This window comes from Phascolarctos cinereus, unplaced genomic scaffold (assembly GCF_003287225.1).
Source record: "Phascolarctos cinereus isolate Bilbo 61053 unplaced genomic scaffold, phaCin_HiC Scaffold_4;HRSCAF=312, whole genome shotgun sequence".
NCBI classification, from domain to species: Eukaryota; Metazoa; Chordata; class Mammalia; order Diprotodontia; family Phascolarctidae; genus Phascolarctos; species Phascolarctos cinereus.
Window position 1 is genome coordinate 567,361,197 of NW_027555847.1, and position 15,348 is coordinate 567,376,544.

Here is a 15,348-nt window from a genome sequence, read left to right on the forward strand (position 1 = left end):
CCTCACAGGTCATTATTTTCAAAGGTGCAGCTCTTCCTCATTAGAGTAAACACATTATGATCTTAAATAGGAGGAAGGATAGAAAAGCATGTGCTTTATACTTTAGCTATTCATTTTTAATGACCACATTCCAAACAAAGTTGCAATTCCATTTTAATATCGTAGCTTAAGTAGATGCATAGTCAATCATGACTGGTGTATTGAAAGATACTTCCTGAATTTAGGTCAGCTTGCTTTAGTGTTCATGAATGACCAAATACTCAGAGGCCAGGATGCCAGAGAACCATTGTCACTGAAACTTCTAGAATGTAAAATGTACTGGCAGGACGCACATGTTTATCTTTTCCATGTGCTGTTTAAATTATTCTTATGAATAGATCTTTATCTAGATAGCCACTGCTTTTGTCCTTCTTCATGAAAAAAAATTATGTTAAAACAATTAACAGATAATCTACAACTTGGAATTTGCTTCCTTAGGGCTTGGGAATACAAATCACAATATTTGCAGGGGTAAATACAAAAGCTAGACATCCAAAATGGAAAGCCCATAGGGAAGAGTTTGGTATGGAAAATCAGCTGCTCAGAAGAGAAAAGGTCACCCTTGGAAATTACTAAATTGCCAGTATCCTAAAATATGTTGTGAGCAGGTTTATCCTCCTAGGGCCTCCCCATACCCTCTACCCTACCCCTTCTACAAAAATTCTCTCTCTCTCTCTCTCTCTCTCTCTCTCTCTCTCTCCCCCCCTCTCCTCTCTCCTCTCTCCCTCCCTCCTTCACCTCTCAGAAAAGGATAAACTATACCAATAGCCTTTGTGCTTAGTGATCTTTATTGGCCCTTGAGAATAGATTTTTGTCCAGCTGTTTATTTCTCTGGCCAAAGAGCTCTGTGTAAAGAGTACCATCACACTATCTGGTGTAGGGCTTGGTCTACCAACCAAAAGGGACAAGGACTAAATGATTTGTAAGTTTCCTTCCAACTCTAAATCCTACAATACTATGACCACCCACCTAACATTAATTGATTCCATAAAACTAAGATTTTAGGCAAAGCACAACAGCTAGAGGGGTCAATTAGTTCTGTAAGAACTATGTAATAAATGAGAGATATAAATTCCTGGAGATGAGGGATGGATGGGAATTGGCAGATGCCTGAGCAGAATAGATATTGTGGGAGACAGCTAGAGAGGAGAGAAGGGCATAGAGATGAGGAGGGGAGAGAAGGAGGCAAGGAATATTCTGGTCTCCCAAGACTGGACTAGTATCTTAGCAGAGTCAGATGATGTTAAGGCAGAGGTCTGGTCACCATATATTAAGAAAGCTATGGGACAATGTTCCTAACAAAGGCAACTTGATATAAGATATGCTCCATCAGAGAGAGTAAAGGCTTCACTTCATCCTCCCCTGAAAACAAATTTCTGTGGCAACCAGGAGGTATAGTAAATAGAGTGGCAGGCCTGGAGTCAGGAAGGCCTGAGTTCAAATCCAGCCTCAGACACTTACTAGTTGTGTGACCCTGAATGAGTCATTTAACTTTTATCTGCCTCAGTTTCCTCAACTGTAAAATGGGGGGTAATAATTGTTGCTACCTCACAGGTTTGTTGTAAGAATCAAATGAGATAATATTTGTAAAGTCCTCAGCACAGTGCCTGGCAAGTAGTAGGTGCTTAATAAATGCTTGTTTTCTTCCTTCCTTCCTTCTTATAGCTGAGAAAGAAATCAAAGGGATTCTGAACCCTATCCATCTTAGGAAAGAGATTTGCTTAGGGGAAAATTTTGGTAGAGGATTTAAATATATAAAAATTCTGAAAATTGATGTGCCCTCATCTGCTAGCCAGCAGTACTCAGCTTCCATCAATCCACCTGCTAACCCTCTTATCCTTTCAACATGGTGCTTCTGCATTCCTGTCACCTGCTTTCTGGAGCCGTCCCTACCAGCTGAGCCTCAGGGCTGCTGCTGCCAGAGCCAGATTCTAATGGCTCCATATAGAGATGGACCTCCTGATCCTATCATGGGTGTTACAAAAGCATCTAAGAGAGACACCGATAGCAAAAAGTTGAATCTAGGAGTTGGGGTCTACCTTATATTCTTCCTGGTATTCTTAATGCAGATGCTCAAATTGCCGGAAAGAATATGGACAAAGAGTACCTGCCTATTGCAGGACTGGCTGAATTTTGCAAGGCATCTTTGGAACTGGTGCTGGATGAAAATAACAAGGAGTTGAAAAGTGACCAATATGTGACTGTACAAACCATTTCTGGAACCAGAGCATTGGGGATTGGAGCCAGTTTCTGCAAAAGTTCTTTAAGCTGAATTGGTATGTCTATCTTCCCAAACCATTCTGAGAAAATCACATCCCCCACCTTCAGGGATGCTGGCATGCAATACTGGCTACCATTACCATGACCCCAAGAGTTGTGGCTTTGACTTCACTGGAGCCATAGAAGATATATTAAAAATCTCAAAGCAGAGCGTCATCCTCCTGCATGCCTGTACTCACAAGCCCACAGGACACAAACCTTGTCCTGAGCAATGGAAAGAAATAGTGTCCCTAGTAGAGCAAAAGAAACTGCCTTTTAAAAAAAACATGGGGCGCTAGTGAAGGTAGCAACAAGGATGCCTGGGCTGAGTGCCACTGCAGTGAACATTCTGTCATATGCCAAGAACATGGATCTATATGTTGAACATATGGGAGCCTTTACCACGGTATACAAAAGACACTGATAAAACCCAAAGGGTGAAATCCCAGATGAAAATCCCAATTCATCACATAAATTCCAACACTACTGTCAATGGGGCCTGAATTGCTCCCACTATTCTGAATAATCCTGATCTGAGGAGTCAATGATTGCAAGAGATAAAAGTCATGACAGATCATATCAGTATGTGAACCCAATTGGTTTCCAACCTTAATAAAGAGGGCTCCCCCCACAACTGGCAGAATGTCACTGACCAGAATGACATGTTTTGTTTCACAGGTCTCAAATATTCTCCATATATATGGCTGCATTTCTATAGCAGTGGTCACATCAGGTAATGTAAACTACCTTTGCCCATGCCCTACACCAAATAACCAAAGAACTCTCCCTTATAACATGGAGCAAAGGCAACTTTCCCATGCCAGACTTTGCTAGTTAAGATTCAAGGAGATGACTGGGCTGGGGAGGATGGGAATAGCAGTGATGGTTTCTTCAAACTTAATGCTCAGCCATTGAATGTATCTCAGAAAAAGATACGTAAATAAAGTAAAGGCATCTGAAACTGGTGTTCAGAGCTTTGTAGATCTAACACAAACTCCCCAAACCCATTCTCTACAACTTTTCCAAACATTCTACATTTACAGTAATTCAACCAAAAATCCCACCCTAAAACCAGAATTCCTCAACTTCCTCCCTTCCCCCAGGCTTTGAATGTCCTGGCATCACAATGTTCAAGAGCTTTAATCAAGATATCAAATGCCATTTACCCCACATAACAAAAACCATGTCATACGGTGCTAAAAGCCTGCCTAGCAGTTCTAATGCCTGCCTCTTATTGCTCTTCCATGACTGATGGAGGCAGCTTGAATTGCAAGGGTTTGTTTTATGAAAATCATGAATGTTGCTACTGCTGGCAGGAAGGAGAATAAACCCTTTTTCTTGGTTAAAAAAAAACAGAAAAGAAAAAATGACTCTTGCCCTTTAAACATCTAAAAACTTTTTAACTTTCCCATCCTCCCCTATTTTTATTGCTGGTTTTTCTCCCTTGTTCCAAAGATCCGAATCTGCCCTTGTTTCTCTCCCTATCTCTGTTCTTTAAACCCTTCCTATCAGGATACAAATGCTTTGAGAATTAAAAGAACGCCATTTAAGGAATGAACATGTTCTCTCCCCACCTTCCTCAGCAAAAGACAGAAGGAGAAGTAGGTAAGATGACTGAGCTTTAATATCAGCATCACTGTAAAATTCTGAATTGTCCCCTTTCTGCCACTACTCAACCAGACCACTTAAACATGGTTATCCAAAGCCTGTCTCCTGATAAGGCTGTATAGGGCAGTCCCAGGAGATAAGTATTTGGAGTGTCTCTGTGTTGCTAGCCACCATTAAAAAGATCATCCTCCAATATAATCATATAGGCCTTTATGCATCCTGGTTTTTGTAGACTGGAAAAAATACATATAAAAATAAAAATTCTGAAAACTAGAAGCTAGAAAAATAGTAATATCACAATATCCTGGACAGGTTATCTCAAAGTGAAGTGATAGGGTTAGCTGGTATCACAGGGTTAAGTTTGTTAAAACATATTAGAGAAATGTCCTCAACGAATTTTGAATCTAGTTCCAACATCAATTTGCTGTCTTTCCTTGGTAAGCCACTAAATTTCTCTTTTCCATCTGTAGACAGCAGTTATGACTTGGAAAGGAGCTGAACCAGATGACCACTGGGACAACTAGGTGACACAGTAGATAGAGTACTGGACCTGGAGTGAGGACAGACCTGAGTTCAAATCCAGCCTCAGATACTTAGTAAGCTCTATGACCCTGGGCAAGTCACTTAACCTCTGTCTGTGTCAGTTTCCTCAACTATAAAATATTATAATCTTATTAAGCAGGTGAGCCCTTTCTCATAGGGTCACGTAAAGATCAAATGAGATAATATTTGTAAAGCACTTAGCTCAGTGCTTAGCACATAGGAGGCATATAATAAATGCTTGTCCCCTTTCCCCTTCTGTTCTACAATTCTTTCTTGATATGATTCAATCCCAACTTCTATGACACAATGCTTCTAGACCTTGTTAAGATATTGATGTTGACTACCAGGCTGCAAGCATCATTAAAACAGGGGACTCTGTCTTTTCTAAACTTTTTAACATGCCCCCTCACGTGACTCACAGTCCCTTAAACAGAGTAGGTGCTTAATAAATGTTGGATGAATTGACTTGAGTACTATATACTCAGCCTACCCTATCAAATGAAATGAGTAATAGGTTTGTGAATTTTGTGTTTCTACTGTCTGTACCAACTCCACCTTTTCCCTTTCTCCACTCCCAGTTCTCTGCAGTCTGGCATACATGGAAAAACAAAATGATCTTCAAGACCAGATACTATGGTAACGTCCAGAATGGCAATTTGTTCTTAATTCTAAAACTGGAGCATCCTTTTGTAGGATAATCTATGTACTAAAGGGGGAAGAGATATTTAAATCTTTTTTGACTTTAAGCAACACTTTTCATAACAGTCTATAAATATAGGCATCAGACTCATGTTTCACATCTTGTATGTGCTTGCTACAATTTGACATTTTTTCCAACCCATTTGGACACTATTTTATTCCCACTTAAGTAGTCTCCTTGGATTGGCTGCTCACAGTTTAATTCTCCCTGATTCATCTCCCCAATGGTCTGGAAAGTTGAGGGAATAAAGTTCTGGAGAGACAGTGATGCAATAATGCACGTCTGTTTTAGGCAACCAACCGAAAAGACCCAGCAACCAAGAGACCACCCTTCCCTTCCTCAGCAACACCTTCTTGGCTCCTGGATAGGAGTATCACAAACCTGGCTAATGGCTTTGATCTGTTCTCAGTTTTTAAATGCTCCCGGTTGCCTAGTGGGGAGCTAAGTGACTTTGCTTCAATAGACATTATGTCACCCCTTAGCCCTTATGTAAACAGAATGTCTAACACCTTCGTAACTGAAGCCAAGCAAGTCGAAAGCAGAAACTGACAAGATAAGTGCTTTTTGCATCTACACCTTCAAGAAGAGTCTTGTTTACTAACATGTACACTTTTTCCATTGTATGAAGCTGAAAGCAAAATTTTCAGACCCCGTAGAAGTATGACATAGTTCTGATTAATGATATCTGATGCTTACTAGCATGCAAAAGTGGGGAAATAATATTTCTTCATGCTCAGGACTTTTCACCACTCCAGAAAGACACAGCACGTGACTCTAATATAAGCTCTGAGAAAGTAAAGTGATTTGTCATTCACATGCTCTAATGAGATTACCCACATTAAACGGTTCTAGGGGATGATAATAACAAGAGCATACTAAAGATACTGAACCTCACTTTCAAAGTTCTCAAAGGAAAATCACACCTATCCTCCAATTAATATACCAATGTGTTTTGGTTGTTTGGGGTTTTATTATTTGGGGGGAGGTGAAGGGGAGGGTCAAGATTTTTTTTTCATCAATGTGGGAGAACTCCTAATGTGGAAACTATTTTCATTAATGCATATATGCAACTGTTCTCTAATTTGTACCCATGGCCATGTAGCCAATATGTAACAGAGGCAAGATTTGAACCCAGGTCTTCATGACTCCAGGACCCACTCCCTATCCACTACACAATGCAACAACTCTTTGTGCTATTTCAACACATTTAGGTTACTCCAAATAATTTTTCCCAAATCTACAATGCCATATTGAGCATCATTGTTTAAAAAGAACATGAATGGTTAGAATAGAATAGTTGTGCTTCATATAAACAAAATAATAATCAGCTGTTCTTTGAGGTAAAAAGTTATAAGGAAGTATCGTACTTATCTTTCCTTATAAATAACATCCATTAGGTCTTGGTCCTTGTCTCTTAAAACAAGTTATTACTTAAGCTTATAAAACATTTGGAGAAGAATGCATTGAGAGAAAAAGCTGAGAGTGAAGTGGGGTCTACCTCCTTAGAGGCCTTGGCTGTCTGCCCTAACCAAATTTCCAGAGTTTAAAATACAGCAGAGGATTTTTACAATGCTTTCTAGAAAGATCAAGTCTTTTTAATTTGAATATAGAAAAGCAGCAAGATGACAGGGGGACTGACAAGCTAAAACTACTGTGGATGCCTGATCTAGATATCACTAAGGCACAGAGCCATCTGCTTTTACTGTCAAGATGGCCTCTAAAATAAATCTGATCATGAGGTGAGTCATGGGGCAAATACAAATTAAAACTAAGAGCAGGCTGGATATCTTTTTAAAAAGAAGAAGAAGAATAGATGTATGACCATACACAATGGTGCTCTGACCAAGAGGAATTCCTCTAATTGGTCAGAAAATGAGCTTGAGCAAATTCAATTAGTAGACGTGTCCAAAGTCTGTAAGAATAGGTATCAAGAGCAGCAGCATGGTAATGGAGATGGAAAACTTTACAGTTTCTAATGTGTGCTTGGATCAACTGTTTCATGCCAAAACTGAGGTGGGAGGGGGCAGTGCTTTTAAAGAACAGATCAGAGAAGCTTGAAAGGGTAAAATCAAAATGTTAGACTTGAAAGGGACCTTGTGCATCTTCTACTCCAACTTCTACATTTTCCAGTTGAGGAAACTGAGGTGCAGAGCAACAGTTAAGGGATTTATCCAAGGTCACTAAAATAACTAGTGGCAGAACTGGGACTAGAATCCCTATCACCTAACTCCAGTGCACTTTCTGCTATATTTCGACAGGGTCCCATAGTATCTGGAACCATGTCCTAAGTAGTCATGGATAGAGTGTTGGACTTAAGAGTCAGGAAGACCTGAATTCTAATCCTGCCCCAGACACTTGATTGTTGTCCGTTCTTGAAGAAAACCAAAATGGACCTGAGGTAAGTCACTTAACCCCTGTCTACCCCAATTTCCTCAGATGTAAAATAGGGATAATAATCACACCTATCTCACAGAGTTATTTTGAGGATCAAAAGGGATAATAAATGTAAAGCACTTTGCAAATCTTACAATGCTATGTAAATGTTAACCATTAGCTATTATTAACAATTTCTTGAGCAATGGACTAGTGAAATAGATTAAATACTAGACTTGTAATGAGGAAAGCCTAGGTTCAAATCTCACCTCAGACATTTCCTAGCTATGTGACATTCTGCAAGTGGCTTAACTTCTTGAAGCTCAGGTTTTTTTTTCCTCCTGAAAAATAGTTTGGGTTAAACCTATGATCCTCTGATTCTCTTAAATTATTTAAATATTTGCCTAGTATTAGTTACCTATCCTGTTAACTTGCTTAGTAAATAATTTTCTTTCAGAGAGCTCAAAGAGAAATCAATGCAACCCTTATCTGAAATATCTGATTTATAGACTTCCCATTAGGTTTTACTGTGTTATACGTGCTATCTTAGGCATTCTTTACTTGAAGAGACCTGAAAGAACCCCTGACATTGCCTCTAGTGACAGTGAGATCTTTGTTTGAATTCTCCCAACTTAAAAGTTTAGGTTTATAAAGTCCATTTTCACAACAACCATCTAAGGTAAGTAGCCTACATTATCATCATACTTTTTTTAAACAGATAAGGCAACTAAAGCCCAGAAAAGGTTGACTGACTTGCCCAATTGCTAAGACCTGAATCCAGATCCACTGATTTTTTTCCTTCCAATATACCATGCTATATAAGTCCATTTGACTTTTTAGAAAGCTAGTGAAAATATTTTGTCCCCCTCATGCCCCTGCTACAAAAAATTTTTATGAAGTCAGGATTCCTACAATTCTTGCCCATTCTTTAGCTTTTCTTTTCATTCTGCTCCCTGAAATCCTGCAGAGCATGGATCAAGTAGAGTACCAGCTAGAGAGAAATTTAATCACTCATATCTCTGCCTGACTGATTGTCTAGGTACTATGGTGACAGACACCTCAGAGAAAGTATGTAGAGGAAAAGAGATTTTAAAATTCCTAGACTTTAAAAACCCAAGGAAACTCCTGATGGATTTGGTGTCAGCACAGAGAAACACAGGACACAAACATATGCATGTAAATTAAAAATTACATATTTGCACACAAGAAGGCATCAAGAATAATAGATTTTTTTTATTTCAAATGTTAAAAATGACATTTTACTACCTTCCAAAACTGCACATTTTATATTTAAATATCTTTTACGGTTTCTTCCCAATAAAACATTGTAGATACTCTAACACTATCTGCTAATATCTGAGTATCCTTTCATTAAAAATGGTAAAATCATAAAAAAATAGAAATCCTTAGGTTTATTGGTAATTTTTTAAACAACAAAAAATACTATCCAGTTAGAATATAGAGGTGAAAAAGGCCTCTAAGTCAGTCACTGAGAATGTTCATATAAGATTTAGGGAAAGAAAGAGGAGGGAAAACATTTAACCTCAAAGATTAAGAAAAACCATTTCCAGGATCTCTTTCTTCCCTGAACAGGACAGCTCAGTCCATTAAGACCAAGTTAGTTCATGCTTTGCTGATATACAAAGCAGCATTTAAAAAAAAATGTTCATGTACAGGAAACTAACAAGACTGAAAATACAGGAACAACAATCAACAAAGGCAGATGTTTAAGGCTAGAAGTCACATTCTGAACAAGGTGAAAAGGGTAAATGGTAGCTACAGGAAAGTCATCATAATGAACACAGCAGTTATTAAAGTTCATTTGTTGGGGGAGTAGTGAGGGAGTTTCACTGAGCAACTGCTTAGCAAAGCTTAATTTGTGTCACCGCTTTATGCTCGACATAGCTGACTGACGATGCAAAAAACAATAGAAAAGTAAAGTCAGTGTACTGAAACATGGGACATTACAGTCCTCAGACAATCTCAACCTATCTAGCAGAATCCACAGTCAAGGGCTTATTCCTATCAAACAGAGTCAGGCAGGCTCTCCTACCTAAAAGAGAATAGCATTCTGAAGAAAATGAATTAACCAAAGTCCTACACTCAGCCAGCAGTATCTACATTTTCAGTAACAGGACCACAGGGATACATAATGAAATTACCTAATGTAATTTAGATATTGGCTCTACCATATTCCAAATCTATTTAATAAAGGGTGATGGAAGGGGAAGAAGAGATACTACACTCACAGGATGGCAGATTAAATATCAGTTCAGGCAAAGTACTACATCCAATTCACTTTATAGGGGAAAAGTTCACTTGGAACAATAGTCCAAAGTACAAAACAGATACGTACATACATGTATGGCTTTGCTACTATTTGTGTGTCTTTGGTAAAATCACTTTCTCTTTCTGGTCCTCAGTTCCCTCAACTGCAAAATGAAGGATTGAAGTAGATGACTTCTAATTCTTCTGACAGAAAGGTGGGGGATGATGAATGTAGAAAGTCACACATACTATCAGATATAGTCACTGTGCCCATTTTGTTTTGTTTAACTCTTTTTATTATAAGGGAAGGTTCAATGCTGGAGTTGGGGGACCTATAATCAGAAATGACTGTGATATAAAAACAAAACACATCAATAAAACTTAATTAAAAATAAAGATCATGAAAAGTCCAACAGTAACATGTACCTTCAGGAGGGATTAAGACTCACCTTTTGCAAGACTGCATTGATTCAACTGGTTTTATAATAATGGAATTAGTACATTATAACCCAGGCCCATCATAATGTAACGAAGCCACACTATATTGATGACCGAACCCCAGAGACACAAATATGTTTGGAAATGGAGAGTAAAGAAAAGCTGGCCTAGGAGTCTTAATCCCTAATTAATCAGAAAACGATTGCTAATTAGGCCCAACAAGATGCTAGTATATAATGAGAAACTTAAGAAAGTAGCCCTAACCATCCTATTCATGATGGAAGCTTTTGTGACACATTTTGAGACCTATACAACAACAAGCTTGTCTCCTCCTTCCTTTGGGCACCCTACCCCTGTAACACTATGGACCATGGAGACTACTAAACAGGGAATTATCACAGATGGATATGTGAGGGGCAGGTTTCCTTGTCCCCATCCAACTCAACATATGAGATCATTTGGGGAGGAGGGGATAGAGAAAGTTAATATTGTGAGGAAGATAGAATTGATATTACCAGATGGCTTCAAATCTCTGAAATCTAATTTGATTATATAGTATAAATGCTTATTTCCCAAGAATTGCTCCCTGCAATACAATTTGTCTAACATGGGTGAGGTATAAAACATGACACTTCTGTTGTTGTCTTGTTGTTTTGGTCACGTCCAACTCTTCATATGCCCATTTGGTGTTTCCTTGGCAAAAATACTGGAATGGTTTGCTATTTCCTTCTCCAGCTCATCTTACAGATGAGGAAACTGAGGCAAGCAGGGTTAAGTGACTTGCCCAGGGTCACACAGCTAGTGAGTATCTTAGGCTAGATTTGAACTCAGGAAGAATAGTCTTCCTGACTTCAGGCCCAGCAGTGTATCCACCGCACCATCTAGCTGCCCCCTAAGACACTTTAGAAATCTGAATTTGATGACTTTTTGCTTTGATGTCTTATTTTGCTATTATCTGGTATTTTTTGGCAGATTTTTCACTTCCTCTTCTCAGCCTTACAAAGGTTTTACAGTAGATAGAGTATTGGACCCAGATTCAGGAAGACCTGAGTTCAAATCAAGTCAGAGATTTACTAGCTATATGACTCTAGGCAAGTTATTTAACCTGTCTGCTCAGTTTCTTCACCTGCAAAATGAGGATAATAATCATATCTGCCTCCCAGGGTTGTTGGGGAATAAAATGAAATATTTGTAAAGAGCTTTGCAAACTTCAAAGTGCTACATAAATTCTAGTTTTTCCTGTTTTTGTTGTTATTATCACAATTATTATCATCATCATGTTATTACTTCACTTATGCATTTAAAATGGTATGAAAGTATATTCTTGGTACCCTACCCAATCCCCACAGATTCCCCAAGAGGGCAGTGATAGGGGAAGATGGGATGGTGAAAAGGTATCCTCTTCCAAAGTATATCTCCCAATGCCTTCAGAGGGAAGAGGGAATACACCAGGGAAGCATTACGTGTTAGGGATTTTTTCAGATCACGACTCTAAAAGCCACTTTTTGTACCCTCAGATCTCAGCAATGGAGTTGAATGCTTGTTGACTTTTTAGTTGCAGAACTGGCAGCAGCATGGGATCCCTTTAGCCAAAGCTAACCTCTGACTTATTCTGTACCCATTTATTCACTTATATTATATTGTATTATTATATTTATCCCAAACTGTCCCATACCCCGAGTTACCTCACTACCTTCCCTGCCCTGGTTATAGTACTAGATCAAGGGTTCTTAACCTTCTGTCCTTGAACTTCTGATAACTGCATTACATCATAATTGGTTTCCTTTGTAATCCTGTGTATTTTATCTTATGGATGTAAAAAAATGGTTCTGAGAAGGGGTCTGTGGGTTTCAACAAACTGCCAAAGAGGAGGGGATGTCCCCAACACAAAAAAGATTAAGAACCCCCAGACTAAATGGATGTATAAACTTAAATATTTGGTACTTTAAAATCCTCTAGGAAGTTTTTTTTTTTGGATATCAAGAGGAGAAGTGCCTTAAATACTTAACAAATTAAGCTACAGGAAACTCAGTGAAGCTATTTGCCAATTATAGAAAATGTATTTTCTCCTAATATAATGTTTTCTTTGTTCCAGACCCACTGATAAACTCTTTTGATAGTCATTTTCCTTCTGCTCCTTTCCCATGGTTTTCCTCAACATCTGAGCTATAAATATAGGGTCTGGATCTGTACTTCATTAATATAGAGAACTTGCAAATGAGGAAACTCCCTCTACCAATACAAGAGAGCAACCTCTGGTCTTAAAGAGTTGCCTAGAGCACTGAAGGATGATGTTTCTTGCCCAGGGTAGTAAGGAAACAGTGCCTAAGAGAATGGTTTGGGGGCACAGTGGATAGAGCACCAGCTCTGGAGTCAGGACCCGGGTTCAAATTTGACTTCAGACACTTATTAGCTGTGTGACCTTGGTCAAGTCACTTAACCTCATTGTCTCAAAAAAATTTTTTCAAATAAATATTTCTACAGTAGAAATCCTTGCAGAGAAACAAATACCTAAGCTGTTGCACCTAGACAAATAAAATCTTTCCTTATGGAAACATTTAACTTGGGCACAGGCTCTGACGCTTATTTCCTTAGTGTCTTCACTCAAGACACTCACCCTGCCTGGCCTCAGTTTCTTCATCTATAAAATAATAAGGTTGTACTAGATGGCCTCTGAGGTCCCTTCTGGTGATCAGAGCTCCAACATTTGCTGAAGCCAATACTTTATGTGGAAAATGCTTGAAACTTTGCTTGAAGAGTGGGTTTAGATGGGCATAAGTATATAGGAAGGCACTCTGTGGGGGCTTTAAAGGCTGATGGCACTATTTTTTTTTTAAACTGAGTCAACACTTCAAAATCACTGGCTTTCCTTTGATACAAATATGTCACTATTACAAACATGAAGGAAATATGGTTGATTTCCCATTGAAAGAGGAAAGAAATTTCTTCACACACACACACACATACACACACACACATACACACACACACACACACACACACATATACATACACACACAAAGCATAAAAAGGAGATTGATCAAGAGATCCCTTATGCTAGTCTTATGTTTACTGACTATGACTAGGGCTCTTTGGGAACTTAAAATGGGACAAAAAAAAAAGAAAAAAATGTTTTTTCCTGAAGAAGAAAAAGGAAGATGTTTGAAAAAGAATTAATTGATCTGAAGGAATAAAAAAAATGAGCATAACAGTTGCACAGAAATTTCCCAGAAGCAGAAAATTATATTCATAAAAACTTTAGACCCTGTAATATATAAGGCACTGTGCTAGGCCTTGAGAGTCCAGTAACAAAACCAAAACACTTCTTGCCCTCCAGAAGTTTACATTTTACTGGAAAAGGTGGCCTTTACTAAATAACAGATGATACCATTATCTCAAAACAAGGCTATTGTCTGGACAGGTTATAAATGGGGAGATCAGGTTGGGTTTTGAGAAGGAGACATAGAAGCTGTTCCCATGTATGGGGCACTAGAAACATCCAGTCTTCGTAACCTCAGGGAATGCCTGTATTTGTTTCTATTCCCTCTCAAAAGATAAGATTTCTCTTATCTTTCAGTATTGGCCATCCCTGATAGCTAGAATTATTTCTTTTCCTATTCTCAAGTGCTCTCATTGTGGAGTACTTTTAGGGGAGAGGCTCACAACTCTTTATCTGTGTCTCCTCTGTAGTCAGGTAAAGTCTATGGACTCAGATTTTTTTGATGCATAGGATTACAAAAGAAACCAAGATTAGCTAAAATAATGATGTAATTTTTTTCCCATCCAAGTATGTAGAACTCTTGAAAGATTCCTTGGACTCCAGGTTAAGAACCCTGTTTTAGAAGCTCTATCTTGTCTCTCATCTCTCCTGTCTCCAATCCATCCTCCACATGGTGGCTAAATCAATATACCTAAAACACCCCCTCTCAGCCCCCACCTTGAGAGTGATTCCTCATCTCTAGGATAAAACACAAACTCCTCTCTGGCTCATAAAGCCCTTCACAATCTGATTCTAGCCAATGTTTCCTAGTTTTAAATACTTGACTCTCCTTTACTTACTCTACACCCTGGTTCCAGGTAAACTGGCCTGCTTAACAGCCCCTGTACATGACATCTCATTGCTCGTCTCTTGCCTTTGCATGGGCTGTTTCCCATACTTGGAATGAACTCTCTTTTCACCTCTAATAGTCTCTATTTTCCTTTAAAATTCAACTCAAATGCCACTTTCTCCAGGAAACCTATCTTGATCCTTCCCCATCCTTGCTAGTGCTTTTACCCTGAAACAACTTTGTATGCATATTTTATATTTAATTTTTAATTTGATTTCTTTCTTTTTTTGGAGGCAATCAAGGTTAAGTGACTTGCCCAGAGTCACACAGCTAATAAGTGTCAAGTATCTGAGGCCAAATTTGAACTCAATACACCTGGCTCCAGGGCCAGTGTTCTATCCATTTCGCCACCTGGCTGCCCCTATATTTAATTTTCAACATACATGTTGTTTCCTCTCAAAAGAATCTAAGTTCCTTGAGGACCACAACTTACATTTTTGTCTTTGTATCTCAAGCACCTAGAACAATATTGAGCACATAATAGGCCTTAATAGTTAGTGAATTGAATTTAGAGCAGAGGGAATCTCTTCTTTGTTGAGGTTATACCCATCCTGCAAGGGCTGTTAGCCCTTGAGGTGGAGGAGATGACTGTGACTCAGCAAATCTTAAAGGGATTTTTCCCTATTACATTTTCATTCTTAAAAGGACAACCAAAGGAAACACCTTCTATGATCTGAACAATGGTATCTGCTTGCCCTCTGATCTTAGTTTAAGAACATTTTGTACATCTGTGTTTGAGTTTTTTTTGTTTTGGGTATTTTTTTTTAATGCCACTAACTTTTGCATTTAGTATTTAAGACAGTAGAAGGTATTTAGTACAGTGTTTTACCTCCCATTTCAAACCACATTCTCATAAACAAATTCTCCATTTTAGCAGTAAGTAACACATAAATTTAATTTTATTCTCTGTACCTGAGCAAAGGCTACATATGCCTCATTCTCGGGACACATTCAATCCTCAGGTCTGCTTCTTAGACCTTCTAACCACCTCCAAAAGTCACCTCAAGTCAC

General features: G+C 38.6%; 1 protein-coding gene and 1 pseudogene across 1 annotated transcript in view; one reads left to right on the top strand and one right to left on the bottom strand.

Annotated features, from left to right (window-relative positions):
- The window catches only part of BMP6 (bone morphogenetic protein 6), a 210,904-nt gene that overhangs the window by 187,869 nt on the left and 7,687 nt on the right, over positions 1-15,348 (bottom strand). The gene's annotated exons all lie outside the window — the stretch shown is intronic.
- LOC110191998 (aspartate aminotransferase, mitochondrial pseudogene) lies at positions 1,886-3,136 on the top strand (annotated as a pseudogene).